A 23,438-nucleotide genomic window follows, 5' to 3' on the forward strand; every position below is an offset into this window, starting at 1 on the left:
AAATAATACAAAGAGGTGTGTTGATTCATTTCATTCATTCAATTGTATTTATTGAGCACTTACTGTGTGCAGAGCACTGTACTAAGCGCTTGGGAAGTACAAGTTGGCAACATATAGAGACGGCCCCTACCCAACAGTGGGCTCACAGTCTAGAAGGGGGAGACAGAGAACAAAACAAAACATATGAACAAAATAAAATAAGTAGAATAAATATGTACAAGTAAAATAAATAGAGTAATAAATACATATAAACATATATACATATATACAGGTGCTGTGGGGAAGGGAAGGAGGTAAGGTGGGAGGATGGAGGGGGGAGGAGGGGGAGAGGAAGGAGGGGGCTCAGTGTGGGAAGGCCTCCTGGAGGAGGTGAGCTCTCAGTAGGGCCTTGAAGAGAGGAAGAGAGTTAGCTTGGCTAACAGCTTAAATCTGCAGTTAAATCTAGCAGCTTAGAGACTCAAAATTCTACAGAAAGAACTGAATACACTCACTCTGGTCAACATCCAAGACTAAAATTTCCTGGATTTTTATGTTATTTAAGCGCTTACTATATGCCAGACACTGTACTAAACACCGGGGTAGATACAAATTAATCAGATTCGAGAGTCCATGTCCTGCATGGGGTGCACAGTCTTAATATCCACTTTACAGATGAGGTAACCGAAGCACAGAGAAGTGACTTGTCCAAGGTCACACAGCAGAAAAGTGGCAGAGCCAGGATTAGAACCCAGGTCCTCGGACTTCCAGGCCTGGGCCGCATCCACTAGGCCACACTGCTTCTCTTCGCTGTTCAGCTCCGACCTTAGAGGTGAAATTCCCCTTATTTCCGAACAGCCGGAGGCAGCCCCTTTGGGTGCGTTTCGCTGTTCCCCCATCCTGCCCCACCCCCTCTCTGATCTCTCTGTTGCGTGTGCACGTATGTATTTGCGTGTGGTGTGTCTAGGAAGGGGTGCTTGAGTGCGGCGTGTGTGCGTTTTAATGAAGGTATCCCGGGCCCTGCCATCTTCATCATCATCATCATCATCAATCGTATTTATTGAGCGCTTACTGTGTGCAGAGCACTGGACTAAGCGCTTGGGAAGTACAAGTCGGCAACATATAGAGACAGTCCCTACCCAACAGTGGGCTCACAGTCTAAAAGGGGGAGACAGAGAACAAAACCAAACATAGTAACAAAATAAAATAAATAGAATAGATATGTACAAGTAAAAAAAAAAAATAAATAGAGTAATAAATAGGTACAAACATATATACATATATACAGGCGCTGTGGGGACGGGAAGGAGGTAAGATGGGGGGGATGGAGAGGGGGACGAGGGGGAGAGGAAGGAGGGGGCTCAGTCTGGGAAGGCCTCCTGGAGTAGGTGAGCGCTCAGTAGGGCCTAGAAGAATCTTCATTATGAACAACCTTCGGTAATGATTTCATTTCTCTCCAAGTTGCAAAGTTCTCTCCAAAGGTCACAAAGCGGGGACCGCTCCCCGTTAAGTGACTCGAATGCCGACTCCCACGTCGCCATGACTGAGGCTCCGCTTTCTCCCGGGCCGAAGGCAGGAGTCGGGCCTCGGGCTGCCTCGTTCCCCAGGCCCGACCGCGGGGGCGTCTCCCGGAGGACTAGTTAGCCCCCAAACCCAGATCCTTCCTCATGGGGGCCGGCTATTCTCCGAGGGTCTCCGGGACCGAGGCCTTTGGGGAAGCCACAGAACGCTTCCAGCCACGGGCCCGGGGGAGCCGGCTGAGCTGGGAGCTGGGGTCCCCTTTTAGGACAGGTGCGTAGGGCTCAGGCAGAGATGTCATGATGCCCTCCTCGCGCTTCGGGTCTCCTCGCTCAGAAAAGCGACTGTGCACCCTACCTAGAAGTCCCCGGGGCAGGAAACACAATAATAATAATAATAATGATGGCATTTGTTAAGTGCTTACTACGTGCCAAGCACTGTTCTAAGCGCTGGGGAGGATACAAGGTGATCGGGTTGGCCCACGTGGGGCTCACAGTCTTAATCCCCATTTTGCAGATGAGGGAACTGAGGCACAGAGAAGTCAAGTGACTTGCCCCAGGTCACACAGCTGACAATTGGCGGAGCTGGGATTTGAACCCATGACCTCTGACTCCCAAGCCCGCGCTCTTTCCATTGAGCCGTGCTGCTTCTCTTCAAGCGCTTAGAACAGTGCTAAGCGCTTAGAACAGTGCTTTGCACATAATAAGCGCTTAACAAATGCCGTCATTATTATATAATGCCAATAATGGCATTGGTAAAGCATTTTTTAAACGTCAAGCCCTATACTAAATACTGGCTAATCAAGGAGGACTTTGGCCCTGTAATAACAATAATAATAATAATGGTACTTGTTAAGCACTTACTATGTGCCAAGCACCGCTCTAAGCGCTGGGAAGGATACAAGGTGATCAGGTTGTCCCACGTGGGGCTCACAGTCTTCATCCCCACTTTACAGATGAGGGAACTGAGGCTCAGAGAAGTGAAGTGACTTGCCCAAGGTCACACTGCGGACAATTGGCGGAGCTGGGATTTGAACCCATGAACTCTGACTCCCAAGCCGCGCTCTTTCCACTGAGCCGCGCTGCTTCTCTTCAAGCACTTAGAACAGTGCTTTGCACATAGTAAGCGCTTAACAAATGCCGTCATTATTTTATAATGTCAAATAATGGCATTGGTTAAGCATAATAATAATAATAATGATGGCATTTGTTAAGCGCTTACTGTGTGCCAAGCACTGTTCTATGCGCTGGGGAGGATACAAGGTGATCAGGTTGTCCCACGTGAGGCTCACAGTCTTAATCCCCATTTTACAGATGAGGGAACTGAGGCACAGAGAAGTCAAGTGACTTTCCCCAGGTCACACAGCTGACAATTGGCGGAGCTGGGATTTGAACCCATGACCTCTGACTCCCAAGCCCGCGCCCTTTCCATTGGGCCACGCTGCTTCTCTTCAAGCGCTTAGAACAGTGCTAAGCGCTTAGAACAGTGCTTTGCACATAGTAAGCGCTTAACAAATGCCGTCATTATTATATAATGCCAATAATGGCATTGGTTAAGCATTTTTTAAACGTCAAGCCCTATGCTAAATACTGGATAATCAATGAGGACTTCAGCCCTGTAATAACAATAATGGTATTTGTTAAGCACTTACTGTGTGCCAAGCACCGTTCTAAGCGCTGGGAAGGATACAAGGTGATCAGGTTGTCCCACGTGGGGCTCACAGTCTTCATCCCCACTTTACAGATGAGGGAACCGAGGCTCAGAGAAGGGAAGTGACTTGTCCAAGGTCACACGGCTGACAATGGGCGGAGTCGGGATTCGAACCCATGACCTCTGACTCCCCAGCCGGGGCTCTTTCCACTGAGCCACGCTGCTTCCGCCTCACCTCCTTGCCTTCCCAGGGAAGATAGGTGGTGTCCACCAGCCAGGTCAAGGATGGGCACGGAAATTTAGGGTCCAACCTGGGCTGGATTGCAGATTTTAGACTCTCCTGGGACATTCGTCTCGTGCCTGACAGACGGAGCTTTGCCACGGGAATACGATCACTACGACTGGTACAGGTGACGCCGCTGGAAACGAAGTCCTCGGCGAGTAACAGAAAATGTGAAATTTCCGGGCCCCCACTGAGGCTGGCACGTGGCTTTCAACTGCGGGAGGAGAAATGGGGTAAGACGTAAAAGAGGATTTATGCATTCCTCTGTAAAATGGGGATTCAATAATAATAATAATTTAAAAAATGGGGATTCAATAATAATAATAATAATAATAAAATGGGGATTCAATAATAGTAATAATAATTGTGATATTTGTTAAGTGTTTACTATGTGCCAGGCACTATACTAAGCTCTGGGGTGGATACAAGTAAATCAGGCTGGACACAGTTCCTGTCCCAAACTGGGCTCACAGTCTTATTACAGATTAGGTAACTAAGGAACAGGGGAAGTGAAATGACTTACCCAAGTTCACACAGCAGACAAGTGGTGGAGACAGGGCTAGAACCCAGGTCCTTCTGAATCCTACGCCTGTGCTCTACCCAGTAGGCCACACTGCTTCCCTTCCTGTTTTCCTTCCTATCTAGACATAGCTCGCAACTTCACTTCTCTGTGCCTCAGTTCCCTCATCTGTAAAATGGGGATTAAGACTGTGAGCCCCACGTGTGACAACCTGATTGCCTTGTATCGACCCTAGCGCTTAGAACAGTGCTTGGCACATAGTAAGAGCTTAACAAATACCATTATTATTATTATTGTTATTACGGGGCCGAAGTCCTCATTGATTATCCAGTATTTAGTATAGGTCTTGATGACTTGCCCGAAGTCACCCAGCTAAGTGGCGGAGCCGGGATTGGAACCCATGACTTCTGACTTCTATTTATTTATTTATTTATTCTATTTATTTATTTATTTATTCTATTCATTTATTTATTTATTCTATTTATTTATTTATTTATTCTATTTATTTATTTATTTATTTATTCTATTTATTCTATTCTATTTATTTATTTATTTTACTTGTACATATCTATCCTATTTATTTTATTTTGTTAGTATGTTTGGTTTTGTTCTCTGTCTCCCCCTTTTAGACTGTGAGCCCACTGTTGGGTAGGGACTGTCTCTATATGTTGCCAATTTGTACTTTCCAAGCGCTTAGTACAGTGCTCTGCACATAGTAAGCGCTCAATAAATACGATTGATGATGATGATGATGTTTAAAAAATGCGTAACCAATACCATTATTATTACTTTGTTGATTAAATGATGATCACGGGCACCTCCAGGAATCCCTCCCTGTCCGATATCACGCTTTCTCCAGCACAATACGCGATCGACCCCATATCCGTAACTCATTCTTGTGACGAATGAATCTCTGCGGCTGTGCTCATGGTGACTTGGGTTTGTCCAAGCCTGGGAGCTCCCTAAGGGTGGAAGCCCTGTTCATTTTTGAAACTGGATCCCACTCTACCGGTAAAGATAAATTAAAAATGGCATCTGTCAAGCGCTTACTATGTGCCAAGCACTGTACTAAGCGCTGGGGTGGACACAAATAAATCAGGTTGGACACAGTCCCAGTCTCACATGGGGCTCACAGTTTAAGGGAGAAAGGGGACAGGTATTACATCTTTCACAGACAGGAAGGCCCCCTCTCCCCCCAATCACACTCTTCCCATCACATCATCCCTCCAGATACTCTCATAAGTCTCCTAGAGCCCCTCAAAGTGTACCTGGGACCACCTTAGCCCTGTTTGGCCAACGGAGCCAAAGACTGGCCATCAGAGGTTCTGGATTCTATCTTGACTCCCTTCATGTCTTGCTGTGTGGCCTTGGACAAATCCCTAAACCTCTCTGGGCTTCTGCATTCCAATCTCTAAAATGGGGCAATGGATCCCTGCCTTTTCTACCCACTGGAGACATTAGGAGGCTAAATGAAGCAGTGCCTGTAAATCAATCAATCAATCAATCAATCGTATTTATTGAGCGCTTACTGCGTGCAGAGCACTGTACTAAGCGCTTGGGAAGTACAAGTTGGCAACATATAGAGACAGTCTCTACCCAACAGTGGGCTCACAGTCTAAAAGGGGGAGACAGAGAACAAAACCAAACACACTAACAAAATAAAATAAATAGAATAGATATGTACCAGTAAAATAAATAGAGTAATAAATATGTACAAACATATATACATATATACAGGTGCTGTGGGGAAGGGAAGGAGGTAAGATGGGGGGGATGGAGAGGGGGACGAGGGGGAGAGGAAGGAAGGGGCTCAATCTGGGAAGGCCTCCTGGAGAAGAGAAGCAGGATAGCCTAGTGGATAGACCACGGGCCTGAGAGTCAAAAGGACCTGGGTTCTAATCCCAGTTCTGTCACTTATCTGCTGCATGACCTTGGGCAAGTCATTGAACTTCTCAGTGCCTCAGTTACCTCCTCTGTAAAATGGGGCTTAAGACTGTGAGCCCCATATCGCACGCATGAGAAGCAGCGTGGCTCAGTGGAAAGAGCAGGGGCTTTGGAGTCAGAGGTCATGGGTTCAAATCCCGGCTCCACCACATCTGCTGTGTGACCTTGGGCAAGTCACTTAACTTCTCTGAGCCTCAGTTACCTCATCTGTAAAATGGGGATTAAGACTGTGAGCCCCACGTGGGACAACCTGATCACTTTGTATCCCCCCGGTGCTTAGAACAGTGTTTTGCACATAGTGAGAGCTTTAACAAATGCCAACATTATTATTATTATGGACTGTGTCCAACCTGATTAGTTTGTATCTGCCCTAGCACTTAGTACAGTGCCTAGCACATAGTAAGCGCTTAATAACTGTCACAAAAAAGACCTTTAATATCGTTAATAATAATCACTGTGGTATTTGTTCAGCACTTCCAATATGCCAAACACTGTGTTAAATGTGGGATGGATACGATTTAACAGGTTCAAGCCCTCTGTTGGGTAGGGACCATCTCCATATGTTGCCTACTTGTACTTCCCAAGTGCTTAGTACAGTGCTGTGCACACAGTAAGCGCTCAATAAATATGATTGAATGAATGAACACAGTCCCTATCGCACAATCTGGGAGGGAGAACAGGTCTTGAATCCCCATTTTACAGATATAGAAACTGAGGCCCAGAGAAGGTGAATGACTTGACCGAGATCAAACGGCTGGCAAAATGCGATTAAGACCGTGAGCTCTATGTGGGACAGGGATTTTATCCAACCCAATTATCTTGTATCTACCCCAGTGCTTAGTACAGTGCCTGGCACATAGTAAACACAAATACTGTTAAAAAAACAAAAAGACCACCCAGCAGGCGAGTGAGAATGCAAGTTTAACAATAGTGATTATGCCTGTGTGGTGGTGAAGTATACGTATGTTGGTGAATGGGGTATAGGTAAGTATATAAATATCTAAATGGTGTGTGTGTTTATGCCAGTGGAATACAGATCAGCTGGAACCTGGGAACTGTGATGTGGGGAGAAGAGGGAACAGGACATAAAATGGAACAAATCTATTTCCTGAGAATGGTAAGGAATCTGTCTGAGGTTCATCTGAGACAGAGCAAGGGGGAGAGTGAGAAAGAGAGAGAGAGATAAAGACAGAGGAAGAGGAAGAGAGAGAGCAGGAGGGAGGAGGCAGAGAGGGAGAGAAAAATAGAAAGGCTGAGAGATAGAGGCAGAGATGGAGGGGGAAACAGAGAAAGAAGCAGAGAGAGATGACAAGAAACAGAGCAAGGCACAGAGAGAGGGAGGGAAAGGGAAGCAGAGTGAAAGGCGGAGGAAGAGGCAGAGTTACAGAGGCAGAGAGAGCTGATAGAAAGAGGGAGAGGGAAACAGAGAGAGAGGAAGGGAGAGGGAGCTCAAAGGCAAACGGAGGCACAGATTAGAACGAAGCTGGTTCATTGAGCATCTGTGTCCCCGACTCTTGCTCCCACCCGCAAATCCTCTCCATCGCACCTCTCCCTCGCTCTCTCCTGCTCCCCCCCTCAGATCCCCATCCATCCCTCTCCAGCCTCCCGCCCACACAAATGCCAGAGCTGCAAGCAGCTCTCTCCTCCGCTGGAGGAAATGTTCCACTCAGTCCAGGCCCCTTGGCCAGACATTTCCACACACACACCCCGCAACCGATTCCCCAGGAGACGTCTGACTGGCAACCCTGAATCCGTCCCGAGTTTGGGGGGAAGAAAAGAGAAGTGTCCAAAGCCCTCGGAGAGTTGATATTATCACCTGGCTGGTTTATCCTTGGGCGATCAGAAAGAGGATGGGAAATATACCCAAGGCTCCCCTGTAGCTCTGCCTCAATGGAACAGTCCACTATTTCACACCAATCCCTTGGAGGGCTCCGCAGTTGGCGGAGGGGGATGGAGGGGAAAGGTTGAATTTGATTAAAGCGCTGGAACCCTTCCAATATTTCCAGTTATTCCATCTGCAGAAACACTTTACTGGCATTGGGACAATTATAGCCTTAACTACCTCTTGCTTACTTTATAATCAGGCGATCGTACAGATAACCCGCAACCCCTGGAGCCCAAGGGAGACGCAGAAGCTCTCGCGGCCTGTCGCCTTTGAAGGTCCCTGCGACTGACCCTTTGTGACCTACCTGCTCTGTTTCTTCTTCAACCAACCCACCATCCCCCTCTTTTCATTCTAGCCAGGCAAACCCCGCTCACGGTCAACGCTCTTCCATCTCCTCCATGCAGGCTCTCCCGCCTGGGATTCCCTCCCCGCTCTTCATCAAACCGTATTCAGCATGGCCTAGTGGACAGAGCACGGGCCTCGGAGTCAGGAGGGGCCTGGGTTCTAATCCTGGATCCGCCACTTGTCTGCTGTGTGCCCTTGGGCAAGTCATTTCACTTCTCTGGGCCTCGGTTATCTCATCTGTAAAACGGTGATTAAGACCGTGAGCCCCCCACGTGAGACAGGGACTGTGTCCAACCCGATCTGCTTGTATCTACCCCAGTATGGTGTCTGGCACACAGTAAGTGCTTACCAAATGCCAAATACCATATTCCTGAAAATGCAGCACCCCCTCCTCAATCCCCAGCATGGCTCAGTGGAAAGAGCACGGGCTTGGGAGCCAGAGGTCATGGGTTCTAATCCCGGCTCTCCCACATGTCTGCTGTGTGACTTAACTTCTCTGAGCCTCGGTTACATCACTGTAAAATGGGGATTAAGACTGTGAGCCCCACATGGGACAACCTGATCACCTTGTACTCTCCCCAGCGCTTAAAACAGTGCTTTGCACATAGTAAGTGCTTAGCAAATGCTATTATTCCTATTATTAATATTATTATTATTATTATTAATAATCCCGCCATGCCCAAGACGACTTCCAGGATTAACCCAGCCCACCTCTGGCCGATCTAATTACTCTAGAGGTCATGAAAACTCCATCTAGACCTTTCATGATTTGTGTCCTTGGGCTTTTCACATCCCCCATCATTCACTGCCTTTCTGTGTTCATTTATAATAATGATAATAACAATGATGGTATTTGTTAAGCACTTACTAAGTGCAAAGCACTGTTCTAAACACTACGGGTGATACAGCTAAATCCACCCCCCTACCCATTAAGACTAAGACTGCGAGATCTACAACCTGTCTTAAACAAAAATGGACAGCTCAGTTTTCCAACCCGACGGAGGATCCCAAGGGCGAGAAGCAGCGTGGCTCAGTGGAAAGAGCCCGGGCTCCGGAGTCAGAGGTCATGGGTTCCAATCCCAGCTCCGCCAATTGTCAGCTGTGTGACTTTGGGCAAGTCACTTCACTTCTCTGGGCCTCAGTTCCCTCATCTGGAAAATGGGGATTAAGACTGTGAGCCCCCCGTGGGACAACCCGATCACCTTGTAACCTCCCCAGTGCTCAGAACAGTGTTTTGCACATAGTAAGCACTTAATAAATGCCATCATTATCATTATTATTATTACTATTTCTGCCCCTCCCCGAGGAAGAGAGAGGAAAGGTTACGGCTCAGTTGCGCATCTGTCCCTCCGCCCTCTTAGTAGATGTCTCCTTATATTGTACTCTCCCAAACGCTTAGTACAGTTCTCCTTATGCAGTAAGTGCTCAATAAATACAACTGAATGAATAAGAGGTCGACTCTATTCGGGATGCCTGGGCTTCACCTGCTAGATTCTCATATCCAGGCTGAGGGAAGGGAGGGTTTCACAAGCTCCACTCTGCCAACCCCTTGCCTTCAGGCTGGGTTACAGCATCCCTAAATCACACCAGTAAGGGATGTGGTCTAATTCATTCATTCAATCATATTTATTGAGCGCTTACTGTGTGCAGAGCACTGTACGAAGCGCTGGGGAAGTACAAGTCGGCAACATATAGATACGGTCCCTACCCAACCACAGGCTCACAGTCTAGAAGGGGGAGACCGACAGCAAAACAAAACATGTAGACAGGTGTCAAAATCGTCAGAACAAATAGAATTGAAGCTATAGGCAAATCATTAACAAAATAAATAGAATGGTAAATATGTACAAATAAAATAGAGTAATAAATCTGTATAAATATATATACAGGTGCTGTGGGGAGGGGAAGGATAATAATCATAATAATCATATTATCTATTATAATCATAATAGAAGCAGCATAGGGTAGAGAAGCAGTGTGGCTCAGTGGATAGAGCACGGGCTTGGGAGTCAGAGGTCATGAGTTCAAATCCTGGCTCCGCCAATTGTCAGCTGGGTGACTTTGGGCAAGTCATTTAACTTCTCTGTGCCTCAGCTACCTCATCTGTAAAATGGGGATTAAGACCGTGAGCCCCACGTGGGAGAACCTGATCACCTTGTAACCTCCCCAGCGCTTAGAACAGTGCTTTGCACATAGTAAGCACTTAACAGATGCCATCGTTATTATTATTATTAGCGGCTAGAACATGGGCTTGGGAGTCAGAAGGTCCTGGGTTCTAATTCCAGCCTCACCACTTGTCTGCTGTGTGACCTTGGGCAAGTCAGTTCATATCTCTGGGCCTCCAGTGCTCAGGAAAGTGCTTGGCACATAGTAAATGCTTAATTACCATCATTATTATTTACTTGAATCCACCCCAGCGCTTAGTTCAGTGCCTGGCATACAATAAGCGCTTAACAAATACTACAATTATTATTATTATAAAAGCATTTGTTAATATCAGTGATAGGTGCTGAGGGAGACACAAAATAATCTGGTCAGACACAGCCCCCGTCCCACATGGAGCTCACAGGCTAAGTCAAGGGAGGAGGATTTAACCCCCATTTTATAGCTCGAGGTAACTGATGATTAGAGAATAATAATAATAATAATTGTTACGATATTTGTTAAGTGCTTACTAAGTTCCAGGCACTGTACTAAGCGCTCACGGTAGATACAAGGTAATCAGGTTGGACACAGTCCCTGTCCCACATAGGGCTCACACTCTTAATCCCCATTTTACATATGAGGTACACGTTTGTACATTATTTATTTATTGATTCATATTAATGTCTGTCTCCCCCTTTAGACTGTAAGCTTATTGTGGGCAGGAATTGTGTCTGTTTATTGAACTCTCCCAAGCGGTTAGTACAGTACTTGACACACAGTAAGCACTCAATAAATAGGGGAAGCAGCGCGGCTCAGTGGAAAGAGCCCGGGCTTTGGAGTCAGAGGTCATAGGTTCGAATTCCGGCTCCGCCACATGTCTGCTGTGTGATCTTGGGCAAGTCACTTAACTTCTCTAAGCCTCAGTTCCCTCAACTGTAAAATGGGGATTAAGACTGTGAGCCCCCGGTGGGACAACCTGATTACCTTGTAACCTCCCCAGCGCTTAGAACAGTGCTTTGCACATGGTAAGCGCCTAATAAATCCCATAAAAAAATAAAATAAAATAAATATGAATGAATGACTGAATGAATAACTGAGGCCCAGAAGTGAAGTGACTTGCCCAAGGCCCTACAACAGGCAAGTGATGGGGCCGGGATTAGAACCCAGGTCCTCTGAGTCCCAGGCCCAGGACGTTTCCATGAAGCCACGCTGTTTCTTGTCGCCCCCATCCACCCTCCCCTTAAAAATTGACCAGAACGCTTTTCCACAGCCGTCTCCCAACCCTAGTCAGAAGGCTCTTCCTGATAATAATAATAATAATAATAATAATAATGATAATAATGGCATTTATTAAGCGCTCACTATGTGCAAAGCACTGTTCTAAGCGCTGGGGAGGTTACAAGGTGATCAGGTTGTCCCACGTGAGGCTCACAGTCTTAATCCCCATTTTCCAGATGAGGCAACTGAGGCACAGAGAAGTGAAGTGACTTGCCCAAAGTCACACAGCTGACAATTGGTGGAGCCAGGGTTTGAATCCATGACCTCTGACTCCAAAGCCCGGGCTCCTTCAGAGAAGCAGTGTGGCCTAGTGGAAAGAGCACAGCCCTGGGAGTCCGAAGGACCTGGGTTCTAATCCCAGCTCCGCCCCTCATCTGCTGTGCGACTTAGGCAAGTCACTCAACTTCTCTGGGCCTCAGCTACCTCATCTGGAAAATGGGGATTAAGACTGTGAGCCCCATGTGGGGCAGGGACCGGGTCCAACCCGATTCGCTTGTATCCGCGTTTAGTAGAGTGCGTGGCACATAGTAAGCGCTTTTAACAAATCCCACAGTCATCAATCATCATCCCTAGCCTCAATCTCTTTTGCTGTAGGGGCTGACCCATTTTAGATCTGCCATTAGAGCAAAGAGCTGCTTTCCTCCGGGCCTTCACCTAAGAGCACTTAGTACAGTGCTCTGCACACAGTAAGTGCTCAATAAATACGATTGAATGAAAGAGCAGTCCTTGGGTTGAGTGATTTTCTTGTCACCTTCGCTGCTATCCGTCCACGTGAAATAAAGAGGGAAAGCGAGGTCTTTTGCTTACGGTCCCCATCCTCTCTCTGCCCTGCCCCTTCCCCCTCTTCGTCCTCCTTCCTCCTCCTCCCTGTGCGCAGAGGAGACGAGAGAAAAGAGACCCTTCAGGGAGTCCCAGAGATGGGCAGAAGTCACTCAGCGGGGCGGACGGCAATTCAATGGTTTCTGACGAGTTCTCGGAGGACAGAGGAGCCGCTCCATGAACCGCAAAAGGTCACTGAAACAAACGAAGTGTCAGCGGGATGGAGATGGGAGCAGAACGGCTTATCGGCCCCACCCTGGCTGGGAGTTGGGAGACCCGGCGGTCGAGTTGATATTGGCCATCCCAGGATCGCTCTCAGAGGGTCGGGAAGAGATGGTGAGAGAGGGCGAGGGAGGTGGGAATGTTGTCTCTGGACCGGGTGGAAGTCGCCCTCGGCAGACAGCTCTGCCACCGCCTCTGCTCTTCCCTCTGGGTTTGCCGGGGACGGGAATGGCAGCGAAGGGGGAACGCTGGCTTCGCTTCCGATCCTCCGCATTCCCCTCCGTCATCATCATCATCCGTATTTATTGAGCGCTTACTGTGTGCAGAGCACTGTACTAAGCGCTTGGGAAGTACAAATTGGCAACATATAGAGACAGTCCCTACCCAACAGTGGGCTCACAGTCTAAAAGGGGGAGACAGAGAACAAAACCAAACATACTAACAAAATCAAATACTTCTCTGGGCCTCATGGGTAAAATGGGGATTAAAAGTGAGCCCCAGGTGGGACAACCTGATTCCCTTGTATCTACCCCGGTGCTTAGAACAGTGCTTGGCACATAGTAAGGGCTTAACAAATATATTCATGGTTATTACTACAATTTTGCGGCCTAGGCCTCCCGCGCATGCGCCCCTCATCCACTCACCATGTTGTCGGCTCCGCTCCCCGGGACGCTCTCCGTCCCCTTGGGATCCCTGCCCCGCTAGAGTGTAAGCTCCTTGTGGGCGCTAACCCGGGGCCTCCATCCTATCATGCCTTGCTCCATCTCTGCGGCCAAGACAGAACCAGAGGCCTTGGTGGTCGCTGCTACAGTTGGACTTTGAGCCATCAGTAGCCCGAAACTCTGTTCCTCTGGCCACAATCCCCTATGGCTTTTTCCACTGATCTCTGTCCTCATCTTTTTGATGGTTTTTGTGTTCTTCTTGCTTTACTTTTTTCCTTACAGGGCCATCGCCTTTTATTCTTACATTGCGAGCCCCTTGGTGGCCAGGGACACTGTCTCGTTTTCACCCATACATTCTTTCCCAGAGCTCAGTACAGTGCTCTGCACATGGTGTTTAGTAAATACTATGACTGCAGCTACTACTGTACTTTCCAAGAGCCCACCACAGAGTATTGCACCGAATGGGTATTCAGTGTACGCTACTGAAACAGCTTGGCTCAGTGGAATGAGCACGGGCTTGAGAGTCAGAGATCATGGGTTCAAATCCCGGCTCCGCCACCTGTCAGCTGTGTGACTTTGGGCAAGTTACTTCATTTCTCTGGGCCTCAGTTACCTCATCTGTAAAATGGGGATGAAAACTGTGAGCCCCAAGTGGGACACAACCTGATCACCTTGGATCCTCCCCAGCACTTAGAACAGTGCTTTGCATATAGTAAGCGCTTAACAAATGCCATCATTATTATTATTATTATTATTATTACTACAAGCAGAAGCAGCATGGAGTAGGGGTAGAGCCCGGGCCGGGGAGTGAGAAGGTCATAGGTTCTAATCCAGGCTCCGCTACTTGTCTGCTGTGGGACCTTGGACAAGTCACTTCACTTCTCTGGGCCTCAGTTACCTCATCTGGAAAATGGGGATTGAGACTGTGAGCCCCACATGAGCTGTGTCCAACGCAATTTGCTAGTATCCACCCTAGTGCTTAGTTCAGTGCCTAGCATATAGTAAGTGCTTAACAAATACCATCATTATTATAATTACTATCATATTATGACTACATAATATAATGGTATATAATAATACTTATTATTGTTGTTAATAATAATAATAATAATAATAATAATAATAATAATAATAATAATAATAATTCAGGTATTCTGCCTGTCAACCTACGAATCAAGAAAAAACTCCTCATTCTCGGCTTCAAGGCTGTCCATCACCTCGCCTCCTCCTGCCTCACCTCCCTTCTGTCCTTCTCCAGCCCAGCCCGCACCCTCCGCTCCTCTGCCGCTAATCTCCTCACCAGGCCTCGTTCTCGCCTGTCCCGCCGTCGACCCCCGGCCCACGTCCTCCCCCTGGCCTGGCAATGCCCTCCCTCCGCCCATCCGCCAAGCTATCTCTCTTCCTCCCTTCCAAGCCCTACTGAGAGCTCACCTCTTCCAGGAGGCCTTCCCACACTGAGCCCCCTTTTTCCTCTCCTCCTCATCCCCCCTCACCTTACCTCCTTCCCCTCCCCACAGCACTTGTATATATTTGTACAGATTTATTACTCTATTTATTTTACTTGTACAATTTACTACTCTATTTTGTTAATGATGTGCCTATAGCTTGAATTATATTTGTTCTGACGATTTTGACACCTGTCTACATGTTTCGTTTTGTTGTCTGTCTCCCCGTTCTAGACTGTGAGCCTGTTGTTGGGTAGGGACCGTCTCTATATGTTGCCGACTTGTACTTCCCAAGCGATTAGTACAGTGCACCCAGTCAGCGCTCAATAAATACAATTGAATGAATGAATTAATTAATTAAGCGCTTACTATTACTAATACTAGCAGTATTACTACTGAGAGCTCACCTCCTCCAGGAGGCCTTCCCAGACTGAGCCCCCTCCTTCCTCTCCCCCTCATCCCCATCCCCCCTGCCTTACCTCTGTCCCCTCCCCACAGCACCTGTATATATGTATATATGTTTGTACGGATTTATTACTCTATTTATTTATTTATTTTATTTGTACATGTTCATTCTATTTATCTCATTTTGTTGATATGTTTTGTTTCGTTCTCCGTCTCCCGTTTCTAGACTGTGAGCCCGCTGTTGGGTAGGGACCGTCTCTATATGTTGCCAACTTGTACTTCCCAAGTGCTTAGTACAGTGCTCTGCACACAGTAAGTGCTCAATAAATACGACTGAATGAATGAATGGCAGTATTACTACTGCTCCAACTACAACTACTAGTCAGTCAGTCAACTGTATTGACTGAGCACTTACTGTGTGCAGAGCACCGTTCTAAACGCTTGAGAGAGTACACTATAACAATAAACAGGCACATCACCTGCCCACAATGAGTTTATAGTCTAGTACAGTTCAGTCATTCATTCAATCGTATTTATTCATTCATTCATTCCATTCATTATGTGTGATTCAATCGCATTTATTCATTCATTCACTACATTCATTATGTGTGATTACGTTCTATCTACCTCAGCACCCGGCAACATAGTATATGCTTAATGATTGCTACTGTTATTATAATTGTTATTATTATTGTTACCCAAGAACTGTCCAGGCTTCCACCATGCAGGCCTGGCCTAGGCCTTCTCCGCTCATGCCCATTTTTCACCCTTTTCCCGTCACGGTGTCAGGGAGCTCTTGTTGGCATCCCCGAGGCACGCTGGCTCTAGGGATTCATTCATTCATTCATTCAATCGTATTTATTGAGCGCTTACTGTGCACTGTACTAAGCGCTTGGGAAGTACAAGTTGGGAACGTATAGAGACGGTCCCTACCCAACAGTGGGCTCACAGTCTAGAAGGGGGAGACAGACAAGACAAAACATATTAACAAAATAAAATAAATAGAATAAATATGTACAAATAAAATAAATGAATAGGGATGGGGGCGAGTCAGTTCTGTGGCTTCTCGGGGTAACTGGCCATTCTGGTCTTCAAGTCCTCCACGCACATTATACTTATACTTATATTATGTTGTTATATTGTACTCTCCCAAGCTCTTAGTGCTTTGCACACAGTAAGTGCTCAATAAATACAACTGAATGAACTACTCACTCTGCACAGGTGTGATATCACCCCACTGAGGAAGGCAGCATGGTACTTTCCTTTTCCTTTTTTTGTCGGTATTTGTTAAGCGTTCACTATGTGCCCAGAACAGTTCTACGTGCTAAGGCAGAGACAGATCAATCAGGCCAGCTACATGCCCGTCCCACACGGAGCTCACGGTCAGGTAGGAGGGAAAACGGGTATTGAATCCCCATTTTACAGTTGAGGAAACTGAGGCTCTGAGAAGCGAAGCGATTTCTAGACTGCAGACTAGACTGGAAGCTCATTGTGGGCGGGGGGTGTGTCTGTTCTACTGTTATATTGTGCTCTCCCAAGTGCTTAGTACAGTGCTCTGCACACAGTAGGTGCTTAATAAATACTACTGATTGACTGTGACTGATTTGCTCAGGGTTACCCAGCGGGTCAGAGAAGCAGCATGGCTCAGTGGAAAGAGCACAGGCTTGGGTGTCAGAGGTCATGGGTTCTAATCCTGACTCCGCCACTTGTTTGCTGTGTGACCTTGGGCAAGCCACTTAATTGCTCTTGCCTCGGTTACTTCATCTGTAGAATGGGGATTAAGACTCTGAGCCCCACGTGGGACAACCTGATTACCTTGTATCTACCCCACAGTGCCTGATACATAGTAAGGGTTTAACAAATACCATAATTATTATTATTATCCTTAGTATATAGAGCACCAGTCTGGGAGTCAGAAGGACCTGGCTTCTAGTCCCTGCTCTGCCACTTGTCTGCTGTGTGACCTTGGCAAGTCACTTCACTTCTCTATGCCTCAGTTACCTCATCTGTAAAATGGGGATTAAGACCGTGAGCCCCACGTGGGACAGAGACTGTGTCCAACCCAATTACCCTGTATCTTCCCCAGCACTTAGAACAGTGCCTGGCACATAGTAAGTGTTTTTTTTTTTTTTTCCCCCACACCTGATTGCTCTTCTCAATAAAGAGGCCCTGAGCTGGGATTCAGCCATCATGATATGAAACTGGCATTTGTTAAACACTTACTACTACCTGCCGCGTGCTGCACTAAACGCTGGGGTAGAGACAAGGTGATCCGGTCAGACACCGTTCCCGGTTCGATCTAACGAGGCAGTGGGGAGAAGGGGATTTGAAACCTCATTTAATAGATAAGGAAACTGAAGCCTAGAGAAGTGAAGTGACTTGCCCAAGGTCACACAGCGGGCAAGCGGCAGAGATGGGATGAGAACCCTGATCTTTTAGACTGTGAGCCCACTGTTGGGTAGGGACTGTCTCTATATGTTGCCAATTTGTACTTCCCAAGCGCTTAGTACAGTGCTCTGCACACAGTAAGCGCTCAATAAATACGATTGATGATGATGAAGTACCATAAAAAAAAGGGGCGGAGCCAGGATTAGAACCCAGGTCCTCTGGGGCCCAGGCCTGTGCTTTATCCACTAAGCCTGGGACTTGGGTTGAGGGGGGGGATGACCGACTCCCCGAAGGGTCCAGCAGGACAGAGTGGCCCGGCCCAGCCAAAGACCCGTCCCCGAGCCCGTCACGGTCAGCAAGCGGCGACCGGCGGGCCCGGGAGCTTCGAGGGGCGGGCGCCACCAAGCGTGTCTCCACTTTAGCTACTTATGCTGTCGAGAAAATAAAACCCTAAACTGAGTTTTACAGTTTATAAACATCTCGTATTTTTAGAACAGCTGTTGAATTTTAATCAAAGTGGAAAAAAAAAAAACACCAACCCACCGAGTCACCCGGCAACCCCGCCACGGCAGAGAGCGTCCCACGGCTTTCAGGCGGGAGGGAGCGCGTGAGCCACATCTCTGCCCCCCGTCATGTCCACAGAGACCCACAAATCACCGGTGAAATTAAGTCCAGGAAACCAGGGAGCCCGGCCAGAGCAGGATGTTAATGAGCATCCTATCAATCGATCGATCAATTGTATTTATTGAGCACTTACTACGTGCACAGCACTGTACCAAGAGCTTGGAAAAGTAACAGTAATAATCACTGTGGCATTTGTTACGCACTTACTACGTGCCAAGCACTGTGGGGTAGATACAAGGTAATCAGGTTGGATGCGGTCCCTATCCCACATGGGGCTCCCGGTCTTAATCCCCATTTTACAGGTGAGGCAACTGAGGCTCAGAGAAGTGAAGTCACACGGCAGACACATGGCAGAGCCGGGATTAGAACCCACATCCTCTGATTCTCAGGCCCAGACTCTTTCCACTAGGCTTCGCCGCTTCCCTTACAGTATAACAGAATTAGCAGACACATTCCCTGCCTATGTCAACCTGACAGTCAATAATAATAATAATAATAACGATGGCATTTATTAAGCGCTTACTATGTGCCAAGCACTGTTCTAAGCGCTGGGGGGATACAAGGTCATGAGGTTGTCCCACGTGGGGCTCACGGTCTTCATCCCCATTTTACAGATGAGGGAACTGAGGCCCAGAGAAGTGAAGTGACTTGCCCAAAGTCACACAGCTGACAAGTGGCGGAGCCGGGATTTGAACCCATGGCCTCTGACTCCAAAGCCCGGGCTCTTTTCCACTGAGCCATGCTGCCTGATTTATTTTATTTTCACGTCTGTCTCCCCCTGTACACTGTCAGCTCCTTGTGGGCAGGGGACTGTGTCTACCAACTCTTGTGGCACTGCTGTCCCCCGGGCGCTTAGTTCAGTCCTCCACGCACGGTAAAATGCTCCGCAGATATACTGCAGCCCTGGAGACCCAAAACTGGGAAATGAAAGCAAGGAGGTAAGAGGAAATGCTTTAAAGACATGGTCAAACCAAGCTTCAAACAATCGCAGCTGAAAAAAGAGGCAGGTCAACTGCAGAGGATAGAGCTGCATGGAACAAGATAGAAGCAGCTGTCTACGAGCAGAATTGATCGGTGGAATTTATTGAGTGCTTACTCTGTGCAGAGCACTAAGCAACTTGAAAGACGGAGAGGAGCAAGAGGAAACCACATTAGGCCCGGCAAACATTAAATATAACAACACAACAGACGGCAGACTTTTTGTGAACGCAGTAATAATAATAATAATAACAGTGGTGGAATTTATTGAGTGCTTACTCTGTGCAGAGCACTAAGCAACTTGAAAGACGGAGAGGAGCAAGAGGAAACCACATTAGGCCCGGCAAACATTAAATATAGCAACACAACAGACGGCAGACTTTTTGTGAATGCAGTAATAATAATAATAATAACAATGGTGGAATTTATTGAGTGCTTACTCTGTGCAGAGCACTAAGCAACTTGAAAGACGGAGAGGAGCAAGAGGAAACCGCATTAGGCCCGGAAAACATTAAATATAACAACATAACAGACGGCAGCCTTTTTGTGAACGCAGTAATAATAATAATAACAACGATGGTATTTGTTAAGGGCTTACTATGTGCCAAGCACTGTACTAAGTGCTGGGATGGATAAAAGCAAATAGGGTTGGACACAATCCCCCGTCCCACATGGCGCTCACAGTCTCAATCCCCATTTTGCAGATGAGGGAACTGAGGCACAGAGAAGTTAAGAGACTTGCCCAAGGTCACATCCAGCAGACAAGTGGCGGAGGGAGGATTAGAACCCACGACCTTCTGACTGCCAAGCCCGTGCTCTATCCACTATGCCAAGTGCTTAGTACAGTGCTCTGCACACAGTAAGCGCTCAAAAAATGCGATTGAATGAATGAATACATGTTTGTACAGATTACTCTACTTGTATATATTCTATTTATTTTATTTTGTTAGTATGTTTTGTTTTGTTCTCTGTCTCCCCCTTCTAGACTGTGAGCCCACTGTCGGGTAGGGACCGTCTCTATATGTTGCCAACTTGGACTTCCCAAGCGCTTAGTACAGTGCTCTGCACACAGTAAGCGCTCAATAAATACGATCGAATGAATGAATGAATGAATGAATATGCCACGCTGCCTCTCAGTGTGTCCGGGGCTGTCCTGTGTTGGCCTTTTCAGCCACAGAAATGCTGCTATTAGTAATAGCCATTGTGGTACTTGTTAAGCGCTTACTATGTGCCAAGCACTGGGATAGATACAAGATAACCAAGTCAGACACAGTCCCTGTCCCACATGAGGCTCACGCTTCGGAGAACTTCATCATCAGTGGTGACTTCTATAAATTACAAAGGGCATCTCTGTGTATAAGCCCCCTGAGGGCAGAGGAAGTGACTTCTAATGCTGTCTCCCAAGCGCTCACCACAGTGTTCCGCACACAATAGGCATTCAGGAAGTACCACCGTCTGACCGGACCACTAGAGCAGACGGCAGAGAGAGGAGAGGGCTCCCTTCCAGACTGATTTCGAAGATCTTTCCTCCCATCGTGCCCACACCTAACCAACGACCGGCTTTCCGGCCCGCGGGCGGCAACTATCTTGGGAAGAGAATAAGGATTCTCATATAGGGAATGGCTCTATGGCTTTCGGTCTCTGCAGTGTAAGAAGTGTCACCTCCCCAGTGGTTTTTCCTGGGGATCCGATCTCCCGGAGCTCCCCTTCTCAGCTCAGAGCGGTGACGGGTTCAAGTCAAGGATTTCCCTGGAGGGTGGAGACCAATCTGACCTCACCTGAGAGGATCATTCATTCATTCATTCATTCAATCGTATTTATTGAGCGCTTACTGTGTGCAGAGCACGGTACTTAGTGCTTGGGAAGTACAAGTTGGCAACATATAGAGACGGTCCCTACCCAACAGTGGGCTCACAGTCTAGAAGGGATCAGGAGTCTGAGAGGACCAAATTTACCGCCCTTCTTTATGGGGTGTCTTAGCAGGGATGGGAGAGACCCACGATCATCTTTTAGAGAAATAGCATGGCCAAGTAGAAAGGGCACAAGCACGGGAAACACAGGACCTGGGTTCTAGTCCCAGCTCGCTGTGTGACCTTAGGCTAGACTGTGAGCCCACTGTTGGGTAGGGACCGTCTCTATATGTTGCCAACTTGTACTTCCCAAGCGCTTAGTACAGTGCTCTGCAAACAGTAAGCGCTCAATAAATACGATTGATTGATTGATTGATTAGGCAAGTCACTTGATAATAATAATAATAATTGTGGTATCTGTCAATTGCTTGCTCTGTGCCAAGCACTGTTCTAAGCACTGGGGTAGACACAAGGTAATCAAGTTGGACACAGTCCCTGTCCCACGTGGGCTCACAGTCTTGATCCCCATTTGACAAATGTGTAACTGAAGCACAGAGACGTTAAATGACTTGCCCCAGTTCACACAGCAGACCAGCGGCGGAGCCGGAATTAGAACCCAGATTCTTCTGACTCATTCATTCATTCATTCGATCGCATTTATTGAGCGCTTACTGGGTGCAGATCACTGGACTAAGCTCTTGGGAAGTACAAGTCGGCAACATATAGATACGGTCCCTACCCAACAACGGGCTCACAGTCTAGAAGGGGGAGACAGAAAACAAAACAAAACATGTAGACAGGTGTCACAGTCGTCAGAACAAACTGCTTCAATATTTGTTCTCCCTCCTATTTAGTCTGTGAGCCCCATCTGGGATGTGATTATCTTGTATTTACCGAGTGCTTAGTACAATGCTTGGTGTAGTAACTGCTTAACAGATACCGCAGGTGTTATTAGTATTATTATTATTATCATCATCACCATCGTTATTATTTCAATCTCTAGTCCCTGTTTTGCCCCCCCACCCAGGAAACCTCTGTTCAAATGTCAATTCTGCCGCTTCCTGCTTGGTGACCTTGGGTAAGTCATCATCATCATCAATCATATTTATTGAGCACTTACTGTGTGCAGAGCACTGTACTAAGTGCTTGGGAAGTACAAATTGGCAACATATACAAACAGTCCCTACCCAACAATGGGCTCACAGTCTAAAAGGGTCACAGTCTACAAGTCACTTGACATTTCTGTCCCTCAGTTTCCTCATCTGTAAAATGGGGATAAACTCTTCGCTCCCTCCCTACGTGGGATGGGGATTTTGTCCGATCTTGTCTCCCCCAGGACTACGTACAGTGCTTGGCACATAGTAAGTACCTGGAAAACACCACTATTATTATTATTATCCCTGTAGAAGGGTAAGAAGGACTGCCGGGGCAGCGAACAGATGGCGTGGAGGGGTGGCAGTAGGGAAAAGTTGGGACCAAATTGGCTTCCCGGGATCTCTGGACTGAGTCTTCCTGCCCGTCCTGGATGATTCTCTTGTATCTATCCCGGCACTTAGTACAGTGCACAGCATATAGAAAGTGCCTAGTGGAAAAAGCACGGGTCTGGGAGTTGGAAGGACCTGGGTTCTAATCCCGGCTCCGCCACTTGTCTGCTGTGTGACCTTGGCCAAGCCATTTCACTTCTCTGTGCCTTATCTGTAAAATGGGCATTAAGACTGTGAGCCCCATGTGGGATCCATCCTGAATAGCTTGTATCTACCCCAACACTTAGAACAGTGCCTGACACATAGTTAGAGCTTAACAAATATTATCATTATTATTATTAGCTCCTTGAGGTCAGGGATCATGTCTACCATTTAGAATTAGTATTGTGCTGTACTGTACCAGGTGCTTAGTACAGTGCATGCAGTAAGTTCTCAATCAATACCACTGCTTGATTGATTTTCCCCCAGAATCTCCCGCCAGGACCATTTGTCAAGGGCAGATTCCTGTTTTCTCCCCTTTTTCGCCCCAGGGACCCTCTGGGGGGAAGCCAGGCAGGCAGGATCAAGACCCGGTGAGCCCAGGGGAGACAGAGGAGCCCAAAAAGTCCATCCACACCATCCGCATTTCCTTTCCGAGTCCAACCAAGCCCCTCGACGCCCGCCGGTGAGACCCCACAGAAGGAAGACAGAAACCGGGCTAGAGACCGGGATCCGGCTACTTACTCTTCTTCAAATCATCCCAGCGTCATGGGGCGGAGATTTGGCCCGTCGCCTCTCGTTTCTGAGCTTGGCCTCCGGCCGGCTGGAGGGAAGGATGCCGTCGGGGGAACTGGGGAGAGGAGGACAGCTGTGAAAAGAAACCCAGAAGGGAGCTAAACTCCTGAGCACAGGCCCGCGGACCACCCCTTCGCCTCCCCGTCGGCTCCTGCTAACCCTTCGAGCCCCCCGCCCCTCACACCAAATATTCCAGGAACCCAAAGTGCGGCACAGGCCGTTGGAAATTACCTAAAAATAATA

General features: G+C 47.5%; 1 protein-coding gene across 1 annotated transcript in view; it reads right to left on the reverse strand.

Moving 5' to 3' along the window:
- Window positions 1–23,232, reverse strand: part of NEXMIF (neurite extension and migration factor) — a 57,350-nt gene extending 34,118 nt beyond the window's left edge. The window contains 1 exon segment of the mRNA XM_038747698.1: window positions 23,145–23,232. The gene's annotated coding sequence lies outside the window, so the exon portion shown is untranslated.
- Between the last annotated feature and the right edge of the window lie 206 nt (window positions 23,233–23,438).

This window comes from Tachyglossus aculeatus, chromosome 6, assembly GCF_015852505.1.
Source record: "Tachyglossus aculeatus isolate mTacAcu1 chromosome 6, mTacAcu1.pri, whole genome shotgun sequence".
Lineage (NCBI taxonomy): Eukaryota > Metazoa > Chordata > Mammalia > Monotremata > Tachyglossidae > Tachyglossus > Tachyglossus aculeatus.